General features: G+C 39.7%; 1 protein-coding gene across 2 annotated transcripts in view; it reads left to right on the plus strand.

Annotated features, from left to right (window-relative positions):
• ZC3H12B (zinc finger CCCH-type containing 12B) overlaps positions 1 to 14785 on the plus strand; it is a 551234-nt gene that overhangs the window by 464489 nt on the left and 71960 nt on the right. The gene's annotated exons all lie outside the window — the stretch shown is intronic.

Raw genomic sequence — 14785 nt, forward strand, 5'->3', positions numbered from 1 at the left:
TCCCCACTGCTTGTGTTCACGTCATTCTCCAACCTAGGAGTGACCTCCTCATCTTCATACCTGTCAAGATGTACTGTCTCCATAAATACCATCCTGACTTTTCTAATCCCAATGATTATTTCTGAGTTACAGTACCTATGGTAGGTTGAATAATAATGCCCTAAAGATGTTCACATCCTAATCTCTGGAATCTGTGAATATGTTATCTTACATGGTAAAAGGGACTTTGTAGGTTTAAGTTAAGGATTTGAGATAGGTGAAATTATCTTGGTTTATCAAGATGGACTCACTATAATCACAGAGGTCCTTATAAGAGGGAAGTAGGCAGCAGGATAAGAATGAGTAGTAGGAGATGTGATGACAGAAACAAGAGATTGTGTGATGTAAGAAGAAAGCCATTAGCCAAGGAATGTGGGAAGGCTCTGAAACTGAAAATGGCAAGGAAACAGATTCTCTCCTGAAGCCTGCAGAAACAACACAGTCTTGTCAGCACATTGATTTTAGAATTCTGACCTCCTGAACTAAAAATAAATAAGTTGGTGTTATTTTAAGACACTAAATGTGTGGTGATTTGCTATAGAACAATAGTAAATACATAACCAAGAGTGCCTTCATACTTTATTCCATACATTTTCATATAATTTTTTAAATTTCATGTCAGAAATCTTTACGAATCCCTTCTTCCATTTCTTTTTTTTTTCAAAAACAAAACTATTGGGATTTCATCAAAATAAAAACCTTAAATTTCTAAAATGAGTTGTCATTCAGTTTGGCTTAAAAATTCCAAATGTTTGGGGCACCTGGTTCGCTCAGTTAAACATCCGACTCTTGGTTTCGGCTCAGGTCATGAAATCAGGGTTGTGAGATCAAGCCCCGCATCAGGCTCTGCACTCAGCAAGGAGTGTGATTGAGATTCTCACCCTCTGTTCCCCTCCCCTTGCTCTCTCTCTCAAATAAGTAAAGAAATCTTCTTTAAAAAATTCCCAATGAAGGGGCACCTGGGTGGCTCAGTTGGTTAAGCGACTGCCTTTGGCTCAGGTCATGATCCCAGAATCCTGGGATCGAGCCCCGCATCGGGCTCGCTGATCAGTCAGAAGCCTGCTTCTCCCTTTCCCACTCCCCCTGCTTGTGTTCCCTCTCACGTTGTCTCTCTCTCTCTCTCTGTCAATTAAATAAATAAATAAAATCTTTAAAAAAATTCCCAATGATCAGGAGCCTGTTTCCTACTGAGTTTGATGTTTGATGAATTTACTGGAATCTTAGACTGTACACAATCAGAACAAAAGTAAGAAGCCTTGGACTAGCAAGTTTTTCATTTGATTATCCCATTGTTCTGGAGGGCAGGGACCTTGTTTTATGCCCCCCTCCTTTCCAGCAGCCCTCATTTTGTTTCCTAAGATGAACAGTCTCTTATGGTTTGTCTCCCTCTCTGGTTTCATCTTGTTTCATTTTTTCCTCTCTTCCCCTATGATCCTCTGCTTTCTTTCTTAAATTCCACATATCAGGAGAGGGAGGCAAGATGTCAGAGGAGTAGGGGACCCCATTTCAACTAATCCCCTGAATTTAGTTCGATATCTATCAAACCATTTTGAACACCCATGAAATCAGCCTGAGATGTAAGAATATATGTCTGGATTTCTACAAGCAGAAAAGCTACTGCTTTTTGCAAGGTAGGGTGTGTATAGTCATGAATCTGTAGGGAGATATTGGAAGTAAACAGAAGAGGGGGGAACCTCCATAAGCTGACTCCTGGAAAGTGATATAACACCAGAGTGCAAAATCAGAACCCTTAAAAATCTGCTCTAGTGAGAGACATCTCTCTCTCTCAAAGGGGCTCTGGAAATGAAAAAGGCAGAATTCTAGGTAGGGCATGGCACTGTGGTCTCAGGATCTGAGAAGTCACAGAGGGAACGGGGGTGCCTAAACCAGTAGAGTCCCTGAGCAGTGGAACCAGAAAACAGGTTATGGTCAGTGAGCCCAGGAAGGGTTTCTCAGCTTGGATCACCATAAACTGTGAGCTGGGCTGGTCAATAATCACTCTTTTCCTGAGCAGCCTGAAAAAGTCTGGAACCTGCACCCACCCGTGCAAAAGCTGGCAGGGCAATAGCAGCCCAGAAAGGATATTAGAGTAGCACCCAGACATGGTTCAGGAGCTTCAGGTGTGTGCATGAGACCCCATAGCTACTCATGGTTTTAGACTCAAAAAGGTCAGTGGCATTCCCTGGCCCTTGGGACTACCTCTGAGAGAGTTGAAGTGGGCACACACTGTGGGAGGCTGCAGTTTTCAACACATACAGAAGTGGAGACTGTTTGTCCTGGAGGGTTTATTAAAGAGGGCAGACTGCGATCTTTCTGCTCTGGGCCAGAGGTGGGTGCAGCCATTTTTGCTTTGATCCTCCGAAGAGATGTGGAAAGCCTCCAGGGAAAAAAAAGCCACACAGAGGACCAGTTTGCACTGAGCCCATCTCCCTGACAGGGGGTGGGACAACTCTGCCCAGGCAGGGATACCTGAGAAACACTGTAGCAGGCCCTTACCCTAGAAGACAGTCTGGAAGAACAGGTGGACAACAAGCCTATGGATCCCATAAGACTGTAAAATTTCAATGCATGGGGAAAATAGTATATTGAGCTCCAGGTGTTGTCTCATGACTCATTTATTATTCAGGTAAAATTCTCCTTTTCTTTTTTTTTCTTTTTCTTATGCTTTTTCTCTTTTTTTCTTTTTACTTTTTCTCATTTCAACTAGATGCTTATTATACCAACTTATATTTCATAGTCATTTTTAACTTGTATTTTTTCACACTTATCTTTTTTATAGATATATGCTTCATTTTACTCCTTTTTTCACTCTATTCAATTTTATCTTATATATTTTACTTTTTTAAGATTTTATTTATTTGTCAGAGACAGACAGAGAGTGGCAGGCAGAGGGAGAAGAAGGCTCCCTGCTGAGCAAGGAGCCCAATTCAGGACTTGATTCCAGGACCCTGGGATCATGACCAGAGCCAAAGGCAGATGCTTAACCAACTGAACCACCCAGGCGTCCCGTAAGTTTTGCTTTTGTTGCAATTTTGGGATGCAGTGTCTTCTAACACACAGGCCAAAATTCACCCAGGAACAAGTGGAACACCCTGCTTAGTCCACACTGCAAAATTATAATCTCTCTTACCCTCCCCACCTTTTTAAAAAATTTTGTTCTTGTGTTTCATTTTGGCTTTGTTTTTCTGTGGTGGCTTCCAACTACTCAGGATGTTGCTAGGGTGCAACTTGCTTGGGATGTGGTTGATATTTTGGAATCTGTTCATTCGCCCACCCATTTCTTTCTGGACAGAATGACAAGAAGGACGAACTGACACAAAAAAGAACCAGAGAGGGTGTTCTCTGCCACAGAGATTATTGATATGGATATAAGCAAGATTCAGAGATAGAATTCAGGATAGCAATCATAAAGTCAATAGCTAGGCTTGAAAAAAGTATTAGTAACAATATAGAGTCTATAAGGGCAGAAATGAGACTAATCAGGATGAACTTTAAAATGCTATGAATGAGATGCAGTCTAAACTGGATACTCTAACAGCCAGGGTAAATGAGAGAGAGGGCTAGAAAGTATATTTGAGTAAATCATAGCTGAGAACTTCACTCATATGGAGAAAGAAACAAGCATTCATGTCCAAGAGGTAGAGAGATCCCTCCCAAAATCAATAAAAATAGGTCATCTCCCCGACATATAATAGATAAGCTTGAGAATCATACAACCAAAGAAACTATCTTGAGAGTAACTAGGGAAACAAGCTTCCTTACATATCAAGGGAGGAACATGAGAATAACATCAGACCTATCCACAGAAACGTGGCAAGCCAGAAAGGGCTAACAAGACATATTCTGGGTACTAAATGAGAAAAAACATACAGACAAGAATACTTCATCCAGCAAGGCTGTCATTCAGCAAGACAAGAATACTTTATCCTGCAAGGCTGTATTCAGAGAGATAAAGAGATTCCAGGATAGGGAGAAACTAAAAGAATATGTGACCACCAAGCAAGACCGTCAAGAAGTATTAAGGGGGATTTTGTAAGTGAAGAGGGACCCCAAGAGTAATATAGACCAGAAAGAAACAGAGCCAATCTACAGAAACGGGGAATTTACAGATAATACAATGACATTAAATTCATATCTTTCAATAGTTACTCTGAATGTAAATGGGCTGAATGCTCCCATAAAAAGACACAGGGTTTCAGATTGGATAAAAAAGGAGGATTCATCCATATACTATCTACAAGAGACTCATTTTGAACCTAAAGACACCTCCAGGTTGAAAGTGAAGGGATGGAGAAAAATTTACCATGCCAAAGGACCTCAAAAGAAAGCTGGGGTAGCAATCCTCCTATCAGACAAATTAGATTTTATTTATTTATTTTTATTTTATTATGTTATGTTAATCACCATACATTTATTTTTTCTTTAAATTTTTTATTGTTATGTTAATCACCATACATTACATCATTAGTTTTTGATGTAGTGTTCCATGATTCATTGTTTGTGCATAACACCCAGTGCTCCACGCAGACTGTGCCCTCTTTAATACCCATCACCAGGTTAACACATCCCCCTAACGCCCTCCCCTCTAGAACCCTCAGTTTGTTTTTCAGAGTCCATCGTCTCTCATGGTCCATCTCCCCCTCCAATTACTCCCCTTCATTCTTCCCCTCTGGCTATCTTCTTCTTCTTCTTTTTTTTTTCTTAACATATATTGCATTATTTGTTTCAGAGGTACAGATCTGTGATTCAACAGTCTTGCACTATTCATAGCGCTCATATAGCACATACCCTCCCCAATGTCTATCACCGAGCCACCCCATCCCTCCCACCCCCCCACCACTCTAGCAACCCTCAGTTTGTTTCCTAAGATTAAGAATTCCTCATATCAGTGAGGTCATATGATACATGTCTTTCTCTGATTGACTTATTTCACTCAGCATAACACCCTCCAGTTCCATCCACGTCATTGCAAATGGCAAGATCTCATTCCTTTTGATGGCTGCATAATATTCCATTGTGTATGTATACCACTTCTTCTTTATCCATTCATCTGTCGATAGACATCTTGACTCTTTCCACAGTTTGGCTATTGTGGACATTGCTGCTATAAACATTGGGGTGCACGTACCCCTTCGGATCCCTACATTTGTATCTTTGTGGTAAATACCCAGTAGTGCAATTGCTGGATCATATGGTAGCTCTATTTTCAACTTTTTGAGGAACCTCCATACTGTTTTCCAGAGTGGTACACAAACTTGAATTCCTACCAACAGTGTAGGAGGGTTCCCCTTTCTCTGCATCCCTGCCAACATCTGTCATTCCCTGACTTGTTAATTTTAACCATTCTGACTGGTGTGAGGTGGTATCTCATTGAGGTTTTGATTTGGATTTCCCTGATGCCGAGCGATGTTGAGCACTTTTTCATGTGTCTGTTGGCCAGAGCAATCTACACATTCAATGCAATCCCCATCAAAATACCATCCACTTTTTTCAAAGAAATGGAACAAATAATCTTAAAATTTGTATGGAACCAGAAGAGACCCCGAATACCCAAAGGAATGTTGAAAAAGAAAAGTAAAGCTGGCGGCATCACAATTCCAGACTTCCAGCTCTGTTACAAAGCTGTCATCATCAAGACAGTATGGTACTGGCGCAAAAACAGACACATAGATCAATGGAACAGAATAGAGAGCCCAGAAATGGACCCTCAACTCTATGGTCAACTTATCTTTGACAAAGCAGGAAAGAATGTCCAATGGCAAAAAGACAGTCTCTTCAACAAATGGTGTTGGGAAAATTAAACAGCCACATGCAGAAGAATGAAACTGGACCATTTCCTTACACCACACACACAAATAGACTCCAAATGGTTGAAAGACCTAAATGTGAGACAGGAGCCCATCAACATCCTAAAGGAGAACACAGGCAGCAATCTCTTAGACCTCAGCCACAGCAACTTCTTCCTAGAAACATCGCCAAAGGCAAGGGAAGCCAGGGCAAAAATGAACTATTGGGATTTCATCAAGATAAAAAGCTTTTGCACAGCAAAAGAAACAGTCCACACAACCAAAAGACAACCGACAGAATGGGAGAAAATATTTGCAAATGACATATCAGATAAAGGTCTAGTATCCAAAATCTATAAAGAACTTATCAAACTCAACGCCCAAAGAACAAATAATCCAATCAAGAAATGGGCAGAAGCCATGAACAGACATTTTTCCAATCACCATACATTTACACCAAGGACTAGTAAGAGATGGAGAAGGACACTATATCATACTTAAAGAGTCTGTCCAACAAGAAGATCTAACAATTGTAAATATCTATGCTCCCAACATGGGAGCTGCCAATTATATAAACCAATTAATAACTAAAATAAAGAAACATATTGGGGCGCCTGGATGGCTCAGTTGTTAAGCGTCTGCCTTCGGCTCAGGTCATGATCCCAGAGTCCTGGGATCGAGTCCTGCATCAGGCTCCCTGCTCAGCGGAGAGCCTGCTTCTCCCTCTGCCTGTCTCTCTCTGTCTCTTCTGAATAAATAAATAAAATCTTTACAAAAAATAAAATAAAATGAAACATATTGATAAGTGGGGGGAGATGGCAGAGGAGTAGGGGACCCTATTCCACCCGGTCCCCAGAATTGAGCTGGATATCTACCAGACCACTCTGAACACCCACAAAATCAGGCTGAGATGTAAGAACATAGATCTGGATTTCTATAAACAGAATATCGCAGGCGGTTGGTTTTGAGGTACAAAGTGGGGAGCCGTGATTCCGTGGGCAGATCAGAGGATAAACAGAAGGGGGAGGGAGCCAGCCAAGGGGATCCTACACCCCCGGTGAGTGATAGCCTCCCGCACTGGGGACAGGGCACAGACTCGCAGACCGGTAGCAGCAGGGAAAGGACTTTAGGGCAGGCCCCCGCATGGAAACATGGAGTGGTGGGGCTCTGTGTGCAAACTGGGTGCCGCTAGAGGTTTGAGAAGCACAAAGGGTGGAGACGTTCCCTGACCTGGAGGCGAGGACTGGGAGTGCTGCTGAGGCGCACACAATCCAGGACTGCAGTTTTTATTTTTTTTTTATTATTATTTTTTTTTAATCAGGACTGCAGTTTTTAGCAGCACAGAGAGAAACGGAGATAAAGTAGCTTGGAGAGCTCACTGAAAAACAGACTGTGATCTCTCTGCTCTGAGACAGAGGGTTGGAAATGGTCTCTTCTGCTGTGACTCGTGGAAGAGAGGCTGAAAGCCACCAGGGAAAGCTGCCAGAGAACAAAAGCCCCAAAAACCCAGTTTTCACTGAGCCCATCCACCACTACAAGGGTCAGGGCGTCTCTGCCAAAACAGGGTTGCCTAAGTAACAGCACGGTAGGATCCTCCTCCAGAAGAAAGCCTGGGAAAACTAGATACCACAAATCCTAAGGTCCCTAGAAAACAGAAGCCTCTTGCTTGGGTTGTGCGGGTTGTCATTAATTTGGACTCTATACATTCCCTTAACCACCCTTCAACAGAATGACTAAGAGAAGGAACCCCCAAAATAGGAAAGACTCAGGATTATGATATCTGCCACAGATTTACAAATGGATTCAGATATAACCAAGATGTCAGAGATGGAATTCAGGTTAGCAATTGTGAAGACAATAGCTAGATTGGAGAAATCAATTAATGGCAACATAGAGTCTTTAAGGGCAGAAATGAAGCTGAATTGGCAGAACCTAAAAATGCTATCAATGAGATCCAATCTAATCTAGATAACCTAAGAGCTAGGGTAAGTGAGGCAGAAGAACGAATTAGTGACCTAGAAGACCAATTAATAGATAAAAAGGGAAAAGAGGAGGCCAGGAAAAACAACTCAGAATCCATGAAAATAGAATCAGAGAAATAACTGACACCATGAAACGTTCCAGTGTCAGAATTCTGGAATCCGAGAGGTGTGGAGAGAGAGAGGACTAGAAGATATATTTGAGAACATTGTAGTTGAGAACTTCTCTAATCTGAGGAATGAAACAAATATTTATGTCCTCTAGGCAGAGAGGGCCCCTCCTGAGATTAAAGAAAACAGGCCATCACCCTGGCATGTAATAGAAAAACTCGCAAATCTTAGAACCAAGGAAAACATCTTAAGGGCAGTTAAGGGGAAGAGATTCCTTGTGTACAGAGGGAGGAACATCAGAATAACGTCAGACTTATCCACAGAGACCTGGCCAGCCAGAAAGGCCTGGCAAGACATATTCAGGGTGATAAACGAGAAGAACATGCAGCCAAGAATACTTTATCCAGCAAGGCTTTCATTTAGAATGGATGGAGAGATGCAGAGCTTCCAAGGCCGGCAAAAACTGAAAGAATATGTGACCACTAAGCCGGCCCTGCAAGAAATATTAAGGGGGTTCTATAAAAGGAGAAAGACACCAAGAGTCATATACAACAGAAATTTCCAGGGACAATCTATAAAAACAATGTCTTCAGAGGCAACATGATGACAATAAATTCATGTCTTTCAATAATCACTCTCAATGTGAATGGACTAAATGCTCCAATAAAATGGCACAATGTTGCGGATTGAATAAAAAGACAGGACCCATCCATATGCTGTCTACAAGAGACTCATTTTGAACCTAAAAATGCATCCAGACTGAAAGTGAAGGGATGGAGATCCATCTTACACGTCAAAAGACCTCAAAAGAAAGCTGGGGTAGCAATTCTTATATCAGACAAATTAGATTTTAAACTAAAGACTGTAGTTAGAGACACAAAAGGACACTATATCATTCTTAAAGGGTCTATCCAACAAGAAGATCTAACAATTATAAATATCTACATCCCCAAAATGGAAGCACCCATCTACATAAGCCAACTGTTCACCAAAATAAAGAATCATATGGATAACAATCCGTTAATTGTAGGAGAACTCAATACTCCACTCTCAGCAATAGACAGATCATCTAAGCAGAAAATCAACAAAGAAACAAGCTTTGAATGATACACTGGACCAGATGGACCTCATAGATTATACAGAACATTCCACCCTAAAATAACAGAGTACTCATTCTTCTCAAGCAGACACTATTCTCCAGAATAGACCACATACTGGGTCACAAATCAGGTCTCAACCGATACCAAAAGACTGAGATTATTCCCTGCGTGTTCTCAGACCATAATGCTTTAAAACTGGAGCTCAATCACAAGAAAAAAATTGGAAGATATTCAAACACTTGGAAGCTAAAGAACATTCTGCTCAAGAATGTTTGAGTCAACCATGAAATCAAAGAAGAACTTAAACAATTCATTTAAAGCAATGAGAACGAAAACACATTGGTCCAAAACCTATAGGATACTGCAAAGGCCTTCCTAAGGGGAAAATACATAGCTATCCAAGCCTCACTCAAAAAAATAGAAAAATCCTGAATTCACCATCTAACTCTACACCTTAAAAACAGGGAAAAGGAACAAACGATGCTAAGCCACACATTAGAAGAGAAATAATTAAGATTAGAGCAGAGATCAATGAATTAGAAACCAGAAACACAGTAGATCAGATCAACGAAACTAGAAGTTGGTTCTTTGAAAGAATTAGTAAGATCGATAAGCCACTGGCCAGACTTATGCAAAAGAAAAGAGAAAGGACCCAAATTAATAAAATTATGAATGAAAGGGGAGAGATCACGACTAACACCAAGGAAATAGAAACAATTATTAGAAAGTATCAAATTAAAAAAAAAAAGAAATTATTATCAACAAGTATATGCCAATATGCTGACCAACCTGGATGAAATGGATGCCTTCCTGGAAACCTGTAAATTTCCAAGACTGAAACAGGAAGAAACTGACAACCTGACTAGGCCAATAACCAGTAACGAGATTTAAGCAGTTATCAAAAACCTCCCAAAAAACGAGTCCAGGGCCTGATGGATTCTCTGGGGAATTTTACCAAACATTCAAAGAAGTAATAATACCTATTCTACTGAAGCTGTTTCTAAAAATAAAAACAGAAGGAAAGCTTCCAGACTCATTCTATGAAGCCAGCATTACCTTAATCCCCAAACAAGGCAAAGACCCCATCAAGAAGGAGAATTTCTGACCAATATCCCTGATGAATATGGATTTTAAAATCCTCAAAAAAATCCTAGCTAATAGGATACAACAATACATTAAAAAGATCATGTACCACGACCAAATGGGATTTATCCCCAGGGTGCAAGTGTGGTTCAACATTCGCAAATCAATCAGTGTGATAGAACACATTAATAAGAGGAGAAAGAAGAACCATATGGTCCTCTCAAATGATGCAGAAAAAGCATTTGACAAAATACAACATCCTTTCCTGATTAAAACTCTTCAGAGTATAGGGATAGAGGGAACATTCCTCAAGTTCACAAAATCCATCTATGACAAACCCACAGTGAATATCATCCTCAATGGGGAAAAGCTGAGAGCCTTTCCCTTAAGATCAGGAACACATCAAGGATGCCCACTCTTGCCACTATTGTTCAACATAGTACTAGAAGTCCTAGCAACAGCAATCAGACAACAAAATAAATAAAAGTATTCAAACTGGCAAAGAAGAAGTCAAACTCTCTCTTTTCACAGATGACATAATACTTTATGTGGAAAACCCAACAGACTCCACCCCCAAATTACTAGAACTCATACAGCAATTCAGTAATGGGGCAGGGTACAAAATCAATGCACAGAAATCAGTTGCTTTCTTATACACTAACAACGCAACTGTAGAAAGAGAAATTAGAGAAGTGATTCCATTTACAATAGCATCAAAAACCATAAGATACCTCGGAATAAACCTAACCAAAGAGGTAAAAAAATCTATACTCTGGGAACTACAGAACACTCATGAAAGAAATTGAAGAAGACACAAAAAGATGGAAAAACATTCCATGCTCATGGATCGGAAGAATAAACATTGTTAAAATGTCTATGCTATCCAGAGAAATCTATACCTTCAATGTCATCCCAATCAAAATTCCAATGACATTTTTCAAATTGCTGGAACAAACAATCTTAAAATTTGTACGGAATCAGAAAAGACCCCAAATCACCAAGGAAATGTTGAAAAAGAAAGACAAAGCTGGGGGCATCATGTTACCCGATTCCAAGCTATATTACAAAGTTGTGATCACCAAGGCAGCATGGTACTGGCACAGAAACAGACATATAGACCAATGGAACACAGTAGGGAACCCTACTCTGTGGTCAAGTAATCTTCTACAAAGCAGAAAAAAATATGCAATGGAAAAAAGACAGTCTCTTCAATAAATGGTGATGGCAAAATTGGACTACCACATGCAGAAGAATGAAACTCAACCATTTTCTAACACCATACACAAAGATAAACTCAAAATGGATGAAAGACCTCAATGTGAGACAGGAATCCATCAAAATCCTAGAGGAGAACATAGGCAGTAACCACTTTGACCACAGCTACTTCTTTCAAGGTTCATCTCCAAAGGTTAGTGAAACAAAAGTAAAAATGAACTTTTGGGACTTCATCAAGATAAGAAGCTTCTGCACAGCAAAGGGAACAGTCAGGAAAACAAAGAGGCAACCCACAGAATGGGAGAAGATATTTGCAAATGACACTACAGATAAAGGGCTGGTATCCAAGATCTATAAAGAACTTCTCAAACTCAACACCCAAAAAACAAATCATCAAGTCAAAAAATGGGCAGAAGACATGAGCAGACACTTCTCCAAGGAAGACATACAAATGGTAACAGACAGATGAAAACATGTTCATCATCATTAGCCGTCAAGGAAATTCAAATCAAAACCATACTGAGATATCACCTTACACCAGTTAGAACGGCAAAAATTGAGAAGGCAAGAAACAACAAATGTTGGAGAGGTTGTGGAGAAAGGGGAACACTCTTACACTGTTGGTGGGAATGCAAGTAGGTACAGCCTCTTTGGAAAACAGTGTGGAGGTTCCTCAAAAAATTAAAAATAAAGCTACCCTATGACCCAGCAATTTCACTCCTCAGTATTTACCTCAAAGACACAGATGTAGTGAAAAGAAGGGCCATATGCACCCCCAATGTTCATAGCAGCAATGTCCACAATGGCCAAACTGTAGAAAGAGTTGAGATGCTCTTCAACAGATGAATGGATAAAGAAGATGTTGTCCATATATACAATGGAATATTACTCAGCCATCAGAAAGGATGAATACCCAACTTTTGCATCAACATGAATGGGACTGGGGGAGATTATGCTAAGTGAAATAAGTCAAGCAGAGAAAGTCAATTATCATACGGTTTCACTTATTTGTGGAACATAAGGTATAGCATAGAGGACATTAGAATAAAGAAAGGAAAAATGAAGCATTGGGGGGAATGTGTACGGGAGATGAACCGTGAGAGACTGTGGACTCCAAGAAACAAACTGAGGGTTTTAGAGAGTTGGGAGGCATGGATGGGTAAGCCCAGTATTGGTATTAAGGAGGGCACATATTGCATGGAGCACTGGGTGTTATACGAAAACAATGAATCGTGGATCACCACTTCAAAAACTAATGATGTATTGTATTGTGACTAAAATAACATAATAAAGTAAAATTTTATAAAAGATAACATATTGATAATAATACATTAATATTAGGAGACTTCAACCCTCCACTCACAGGATTGGACAGATCATCTAATCAGAAGTTAACAAAGAAACAAGAACTTTGAATGACACATTGAACCAGAGGGACTTTGTAGATATATACAGAACTTTCCATCCTAAAACGACAAAATACTCATTCTTCTCGACTGCACATGGATCTTTCTCCAGAATAGATCACATTCTCATCACAAATCAGGTATCAATCAATACCAAAAGATTGAGATTATTCCCTGCATATTTTTAGACCACAATGCTTTGAAACTGTTTCTCAACCACAAGAAGAAATTTGGAAGGAATTCAAACACTTGGAGGTTCAAGAGTATCCTGCTAAACAATGAATGGGTCCACCAGGAAATTAGAGAAGAACTTAAACAATTCATACAAACCAATGAAAATGAAATCACATTGTCCCAAAACCTATGGGATATTGCAAAGGTGGTCCTAAGAGGGAAGCACATAGCTATCCACGCTGCTCTCAAAAAATTAGAAAAATCCCAAATACACAAGCTAACCTTACACGTAAAAGACCAGGAAAAGGAACAGCAACTAAAGCTTAAACAAAGTAGGAGAAGAGGAATAATAAAGATTAGAGCAAAAATCAATGAAATAGAAACTAGAAGAACAGTAGAACAGATCAATGAAACTAGAAGCTGGATCTTTGAAAGAATTAATAAGATTTATAAACCTCTGGCCAGACTTATCCAAAAGAAAAGAGAAAGGACCCAAATTAATAAAATCACAAATGAAAGGGGAGAGATCACAACCAATACCAAGGAAATAGAGACGATTGTTAGAATTTATTACCAGCAGCTATATGCCAACACACTAGGCAATCTGGAAGAAATGGACGCATTCCTGGAAACTTATAAACTACCAGGACTAAAACAGGAAGAAACAGACAATCTGAACAGACCAATAACCAACAAGGAAACTGAAGCAGTAATGAAAAACCTCCCAAAAAACAAGAGTCCAGGGGCAGATGGCTTCCCGGGGGAATTCTACCAAACACTTAAAGAAGAAATAATAACCTATTATACTGAAGCTGTTTCAAAAAGTAGAAATGGAAGGAAAACACCCAAACTCATTCTGTGACCCCAGCATTACCTTGATGCCAAAACCAGACAAACACATCATCAAAATGGAGAATTACAGACCAATATCCCTGATGAACATGGATGCCAAAATACTCAACAAGATCCTAGCCAATAGGATCCAACAGTACATTGAAAGGATTATTCACCAAGGCCAGGTGGGATTTATTCCGGGGATGCAAGGGTGGTTCGACATTGCAAATAAATCAGCGTGATAGATCACATTAACAAAAGAAAAGACCAAAACCATATGATGCTCTCAATTGATGCAGAGAATGCATTTGACAAAATACAGCATTCTTTCCTGATTAAAATGCTTCAAAGTATAGGGATAGCGGTAACATACCTCAGTATCATAAAAGCCATCTATAAAAAGACCACAGTGAACCTCATCTCAATGGGAAAAAGCTGAGAAATTTTCCCTTAAGGTCAGGAACACAACAGTGATGCCCACTCTCACCACTATTGTTCCCAGCCTCAGCAATCAGACAACAAAAAGAAATAAAAGGCATTCAAATTGGCAAAGAAGAATTCAAACTCTCTCTTCACAGATGACATTTTACTTTATGTGGAAAACCCAAAGACTCCACCCCAAAATTGCTAGAACTCATACAGCAATTCAGCAACGTGGCAGGATACAAAATCAATGCACAGAAGTCAGTTGCATTTCTATGCATTAACAATGTAACTGAAGAAAAAGAAATTAAGGAATTTCTCCATTTATAATAGCACCAAAAACCATAAGATACCTCGGAATAAACCTAACCAAAGAGGTAAAGGATCTATACTCTAGAAACTACAGAACACTTATGAAAGAAATTGAGGAAGACACAAAGAAATGGAAAAATACTCTATGCTCATGGATTGGAAGAATAAACATTGTTAAAATGTCTATGTTATCCAGAGCAATCTACACTTTAAATGCAATCCCTATCAAAATACCATCCTCATTTTTCACAGAGCTGGAACAAATAAACCTAAAACTTGTATGAAACCAGAAAAGACCCAGAATCTCACAGGGCAATTGAAAA

This window comes from Callorhinus ursinus, unplaced genomic scaffold (genome assembly GCF_003265705.2).
Source record: "Callorhinus ursinus isolate GAN/ISIS: 27379988/994484 unplaced genomic scaffold, GSC_fseal_2.0 scaffold66, whole genome shotgun sequence".
In the NCBI taxonomy this organism is placed as follows: Eukaryota; Metazoa; Chordata; class Mammalia; order Carnivora; family Otariidae; genus Callorhinus; species Callorhinus ursinus.